The sequence below is a fragment of the Garra rufa genome, chromosome 8 (assembly GCF_049309525.1).
Source record: "Garra rufa chromosome 8, GarRuf1.0, whole genome shotgun sequence".
NCBI lineage: Eukaryota > Metazoa > Chordata > Actinopteri > Cypriniformes > Cyprinidae > Garra > Garra rufa.
Window position 1 is genome coordinate 42,198,831 of NC_133368.1, and position 6,650 is coordinate 42,205,480.

The window sequence follows — 6,650 nt, forward strand, 5'->3', positions numbered from 1 at the left end:
GAATGCCAAAGGTAGTTGCCGAGAGGCTAAACATGAGTCAGGGGTTGTCAAACAAATTATGGCCTCTTCATCAGTCCAGAATCGAAAAAGTTCAATGTACAATCAAAGTCAAGCCAAATGATCTACTGTCAGCATGCATAATTGCGTATATATACAGTTCTATGTGCCGCTTCGAAGCGCGCTCCGAAACTACGTCAAAGTCCCATGCAGATTGTCTGAGTATCACAGTCGTCTCAGAGGCGTTTTACGATTGTTTTTCTGAGTGGAAGCTGGTGGTCCCGCTACTTCCTGGATTGTGTCACGTGTGACAGTAGCACCTGCCCCTAGCGAAAGGCCCGAAACCCTCCTCGGCAGGAAACCAGCGCTAAATCTCACCAGGTGGCACGTCTGAAGGCTCAGTGGTACATTTAAAATCGTTAACCAGCCCTTTTCCGCTTGGTGTCAGTAAAATTGACCGACTGCTGAGTAGAATAATAGTAGTAGTGATACGCTAGTGCCCTTTGATTAACTGTAAAGTAACCGGAATACTAGACATTCATAGCTATATAAAAGTACAACGTGTCGAGAGAAGGAAAAAATAGAAAGTTTGTCTCGAACTACAAATCGAATGGCGCACGGTCACGCAGCCCTATCCTATATGCTCGCAGCAAACTCATGCTTGTCGGCGCTGTTAAACTACGACGGTTGGCAGATGGAAAGCTGCATGCTGGTCAACTTTTCAGAGGAGGAGGAGGAGGTGCGTATTTGGTCATTAGGTGTTGAAACGAGTCGCTACATTGGCTTGCCTTTTAAAGCGCTGGAGAATTCGATCGAATTCGTTCGAACTGGCAACTACCTTGAAGTTCGTTTGTCAGTGACACTGAAAGTCATGTAATGTCCAACACAAGCACAGCAAAAATGAAGAAACATAAAATGCATGTGAAACATGAAGATATCTGCAGGGAGTTCCTGGTAAACATGCTGAGGGTTTCTCGATTCTTCAGGCCAGCCTTCCAAGAAAAAGCGGGACGGCGAAACGTCTTTCCTCCTGTAACTACTGTAGTTTAAGGCAATGTTCTTCTGGATCCGTCACGGAAACTCTTTTGAAAAAGGCACAAACTCGCATTGATCCTTCCGTCTCTCTCCCGATCCACCCTCGTGAAGCAGTAACTCGAATTGCGAATGGAGCGAGTCACTTTTTCTCTCCGAGAATAAAAGAAAGACAGACAACGAATAGAGAGAGACGACGACAAAAAACAAAACAAAAATACGGCCGTAACGGCCGGAATCAGTCATTATAGTGGCTCTGGAAAATAATGGCAAAGTTCATGTTGAAAGCACCAGCTCTCACATCTAACAATGAAACGTGAGTCTATGTCCTGCTCGAAAGGTAAGCGTCCCTGCGGACAGACCGGGTTACGCAATCCCGGACGTTCTGCCACGGACAGAGACAGACTAACACGGCTGAGACGTTTGTCGCACTCTGGGTGTCACGGAGATTTCTTCAGGCCGTTTCGGATCCCGTGCTCAAAGCGCGCACATCGTGGGACAAAAAATGAAACGGATGGAGAGAGTAGAGCGACGTCAGAGGCCCTGAAGAGGCTCTGAGCCGAGAGGGTCACCAAGGCAGTCGAGCGGACCTTCTACAATGGAGGTTCCTCTTCCATAGGCTCCTCCTCTGTCCTGTGGGGCGACACAAACATAAACATTACGTCACACATGAGCAAAACCACACACATTTCTATTAATTGAAAATAAATTTGAATATAATCACCAGTTGAATATTTCAGAGCCAAGCAGAAGTACTAGTGCTATTATATACCATTATATATATATATATATATATATATATATATAATTTATATAATTTTAAGTGAACAATAATAACCCTGAGAAGTACTAGTAAATTTAAATTCACTATATAATGTATTTTAATATTTTTTCTAGACCTGGAAATTGCAAAATGTAAAATTTCAAGATGTTTAAGCCAGTGTTTTGGTATTATTTATATACTATTACTGTATTCATTAATATTTCGAATTGGCTTTGATTTGTATATTTTTAGCTTTAATTTTAGTTTAATTTGTATTATTATTTTTTTTTCAAAAATATTTCTATTTTTCTTTTTAGTAATATTAGTATTTTTTGAACTAATTAAACTCATTTCAGACAACATACTTTTCTAAATTTCATATCCATCCAATATTTAATTTTAGCTTAATTTAAGCTGACATTTTAATAGTTTTAGTTAACGGTTATAGGTTTTAGTTTTAGTTTATTTTAATCTTGACAAGTACAAGTACATTTATATTTACTATATATTGTTCATGTATTTAAGATTTGATTTATTTTAATATTTTTCTAGACCTGGAATTTGCTATTTTAAAATTCCAAGAAATTTAACCTAGTATTTTGGTATTATTTATATACTACTAATGTATTTATTAATATTTTTAATGGGCTTTTATTTTAGATTAATTTGAGTAATTTTGTAATGATTTGTCCTTATTTTCTAATTTATCATCTATTTTTCTTTTTAGTAATATTAGAACTAATTGAGCTTATTTCAGTCAGCTGCTAAGGCAACATACATTTCTAAATTTCATATATGTTTTCATCTAATATTAAATTTTAGCTGAATTTAAACTGACATTTGAATAGTTTTGGTTAAAAAGTACATTTATATTCACTATATATTGTTCATGTATTTAAGATTTGATTTATTTTAATATTTTTCTAGACCTGGAAATTGCAATTTTAAAATTTCAAGATATTTCCAGTTAGTATTCATTTTGATATTCTTACATCTAATTTTAGTTAAATTTTTAGTAATTCTGTTATATTTGTGTCTTTTATTATTGTTATTATTATTATTAAAATACTTCTATTTTTTTTTCCTTTTTTTTTGTAATTTTAGTTACAAGGCAACATACAGTTCGAAATTTCACGTTTTTATCCAACATTGATTTTATTTCAGATTCATTTTCAACTGACATTTTAATAGTTGTAGTTAAAAATAAAAACACACAAATATTAAAAAAAAATGTTTACATTTTATTTTTATTTATTTATTTTTTATTTTTAGTTAACTATAATAACCCTATTATACTACTATTATAGTATTTATTAATATTTTGAATTAGCTTTTATTTTTATATTCTTAGCTTTATTTTAAGTTATTTTTTTTAGTAATTTTGTTACATTTTTTTGTCAGTTTAAAAAAAAATATTACTTTAAAAAAAAAAAATTTTCGTAATTTTTTCAAATGTAGTTTTAGTCATTTAAGTACTTTTTGAACTAACTGAACTTATTTCAGTTAGCTGCTACGGCAACATGCATTTCTAAATATCATGCAAGTTTTTATATCCAATATTTATTTTATTCCAGCTTAATTTCAACCGACATTTTAATAGTCTTAGTTAAAAATAAAAACACAAATATAATATATATATATATATATATATATATATTTTAACTTGGGAATATATTTATTATATTTGATTAGTGCAGATTTTCCCATTTTGACTTTATATAGGCACTGTAATTGGATTTATATGGTATTTCAATAGCATTTACACACTCGTTAATGTTTCACTTCCTGTCAGTTTTTTTTGGGAGAAAGGTATAAAACGCCAAATCAGTTTTGGCTTTTGTGTCTTAGTCTGAATATGACCTGAACCAATTTTGTATGAGAAGTAAAAACAATATGCAAATTAATGGAAAAAGACAGAAATGGTGCATGGCGAGTTAAACAAAATTTGAATGTCCTATTTGAGAATTTTGAAGGAAATCTGGAGGAAACCGCCAGAATAACGCTTTGACGCTCAAGAGAGAAAAAGAATTTCGAAGCTAAAACGTTCATGAAATTTTGAACCGTTTTCTGGTGGCACTAGAGTGTTTGAGAGACTCGGAAATTGGCACAAAGAGTTTTGAGACCCTCCGCACTCACCGTGCCAAACGGCCAGCCAGAAAGCACAGAATATTAAACTAGGAAATCCAACACTTATAATAGGTGTCAACACACTTTCTGCACTTGGCCCCTAATAGGAATAACAGGAAATAATGTGAGTTTGAACCTATGCTGGGCACATGAATACACATGTGTGAGTGTGTGAGGAAGGTCCAGAAACCTCAAGCATCTGTGCTCAATGCTGCCTGAGTGTTTTCAATTAGGACTCTGGCAGAGCGTGTCTCTCAGAAGCCTGACGCTCTGCCCCGCACCGGCCGCACACTACACAGAGTCCCGTCTGCTTATCAGCGCTCATGCACACACCTGTCCTGCACCTCTAGAACATCGCTGTCCCCTCACAAAACCATAAATACTCATGGGGTCACAAAAACAGACACACTCAGGCAACCCCCAGAGCAAATACATGCCACTTTCTAGGAATAAGGTACAAAATAGCTCTGAAAATCATTTGGAAGTCATTTTTGAGCTAATTGAGTCAATTAAAAGAGGCGCTTCTCCTAAATATTATATGACTTGTCTAAATACTGTATTATATGAATTGGGTAACACTTTACAATAAGGTTCATTAGTTAACTTTAGTTAATGAAGAATGAACAATACGTCTACAGCATTTATTTTTATCTTAATGTTAATTTCAACATTAATTAATGCATTAGTTAATGCACTGTGAACTAACAATGAGCGACCATATTTACATTAACTACTGCCACATTAACAAATATTAATAAATGTATTGTTTATTGTTTGTTTAACATTAACTAATGGAAACTTATTGTAAAGTGTTACCATGAATTGTTTTCATTTATTTTCATTCATGTTTGGAAATGTTGAGTTGTCTCTAAATAGTTTAAAAACTGATGTCGGTGGGGATTTTTTTTTTTTTTTTTTGCAGATTTTCTGATTTTCGATATAATATTTATGTTTTACATTTATAATTATAATTTACATGTAAAATTATAATATATTTTTTATATCCATCAGTTACTGGAGTTAACTAAAACTAAAATTGAACCCATAAAAAAACAGTACTTAGAAAATAATAATAGTTAACTAAAATAAAATATTAAAAACCTATTGTAGGTACCATTTCTCATTTTACTTCAGTTTAACATGATGTACTGAAATGACAAACTAAATCATAAATAATTTTTTTATAGCCAAACACACACACACACACACACACACACACACACACACACACACAAAAAAAGGATGAATTTATATGGAAAATATAAATACTGATTCAAAATATTAATGAAAATTAACAAGCGTAGTAACCTAGTATCCTAATGCTACTAAAATAAGAAATCAATTTTTTAAATTGAAATTTATACATATATAAAAATAAACAAAAAATTGCCTGTGGAGTTGTCCAAATGAAGTTCTTAGCAATGCATATTACTATATATTTGATATATTTGAGGTAGGACATTTACAAAATATCTTCATAATCTTTACTTAATATCCTAATGATTTTTGGCATAAAAGAAAAATGTATAATTTTGACCCATACAATGTATTTGTTGGCTATTGCTACAAACATACCCATGCGACTTGTTTTGTGGTCCAGGGACATATAAACAAATTTTAAATATGTAATTATTTTATAAATAATAAAATAAATATTAATCATAGTTTATACGGTTTAGCATATCAAATAAAAAATAAATAAATAAATAAATACATACAAAAAATAATTAATAAAAAAAAAAAAAAAAAAAAAGAGTAAAGGGAACCAAAATTCGTGAAACTATAACTGCACCTCTTTCCCATGTGCTTGTTGGCCACAGACAGGGAGGCCATAGCGGTCACCGTCTCTGCCTCTTCAGTTTCACATCTCTGAGCCTCCAGCAGTGAGTATCCCAGAGTCGAGGCAGATCTCTGCAGTGAGCGCCAGTATTTACCTAAAGCACAAAACAGTCAAAGCTCAGCCTTAAACACCACACAGCAGTTTATTTACAGGTGTAAGACATCATATGCATGGCAGAGTTATGACTTGACTGCACAACATCTGCTTTATAATGTAGAATATTTTCAGCAAAATCTGCTTACTTACTTAGAGGACTCCTTATAATTGTCATGCAAGCAGCCAGTTGCAAATTGTACTGGTTGTTTAGGGGTAAGTTTATCTAAAGTAGACTACACTAAAATAATTGCTACAGCAGCTGTATGCAATATGTATCAGTAAATGAATAAACTGTGAAACGTTGTGTGCACTCACTCTGGACTTCCAGAACTTTCTCCATGGAGTGAATGGCGTTGGTGTTCGGCCTCTGTTGTAGCACGTCTTCAGGAATAGGGTCCAACTGAAAGGAAGAACAAAAAGCAGGTTAAACTTTGCTGCATGAAGACTGTTTATATGTTACAAACACAACATTAAAAAGTGTACAGTATAAATCAATTATTTGCCTCCCCTGAGCCCATTGAGTTTTAACAGACCCAGTAAAGCATGCCGTGAGTTTGGTGGGGGGTAATTGAGAATGAATGGGGGGTAGTCACGTGAGAGGAGGCAATGCCTTCATCGCAATATGATTGAATATGACTGGTTATGTTCGGCTGTGATTGGTTCACGCGATAAATCCCGCCTCTTGTGTTCCTGCACGTTCCACATTTGTGAATCAGTCTGAATGAACAACATAATGGCGTTAATGGGAAGACTAATTAAAAAAAAGTAAGTAAACACACTTAGATATAACCACCA

The 6,650-nt window shown here is 33.7% G+C and overlaps 1 long non-coding RNA gene across 1 annotated transcript; it reads right to left on the reverse strand.

Annotated features, from left to right (window-relative positions):
- Nucleotides 1-715: 715 nt before the first annotated feature.
- Nucleotides 716-6,266, reverse strand: LOC141340835 (uncharacterized). Its single transcript, XR_012356595.1, has 3 exons — nt 6,171-6,266; nt 5,712-5,853; nt 716-1,662 (listed from the first exon to the last, which is right to left on the reverse strand). It is a non-coding gene; the product is annotated as an uncharacterized lncRNA (long non-coding RNA).
- Nucleotides 6,267-6,650: the final 384 nt, after the last annotated feature.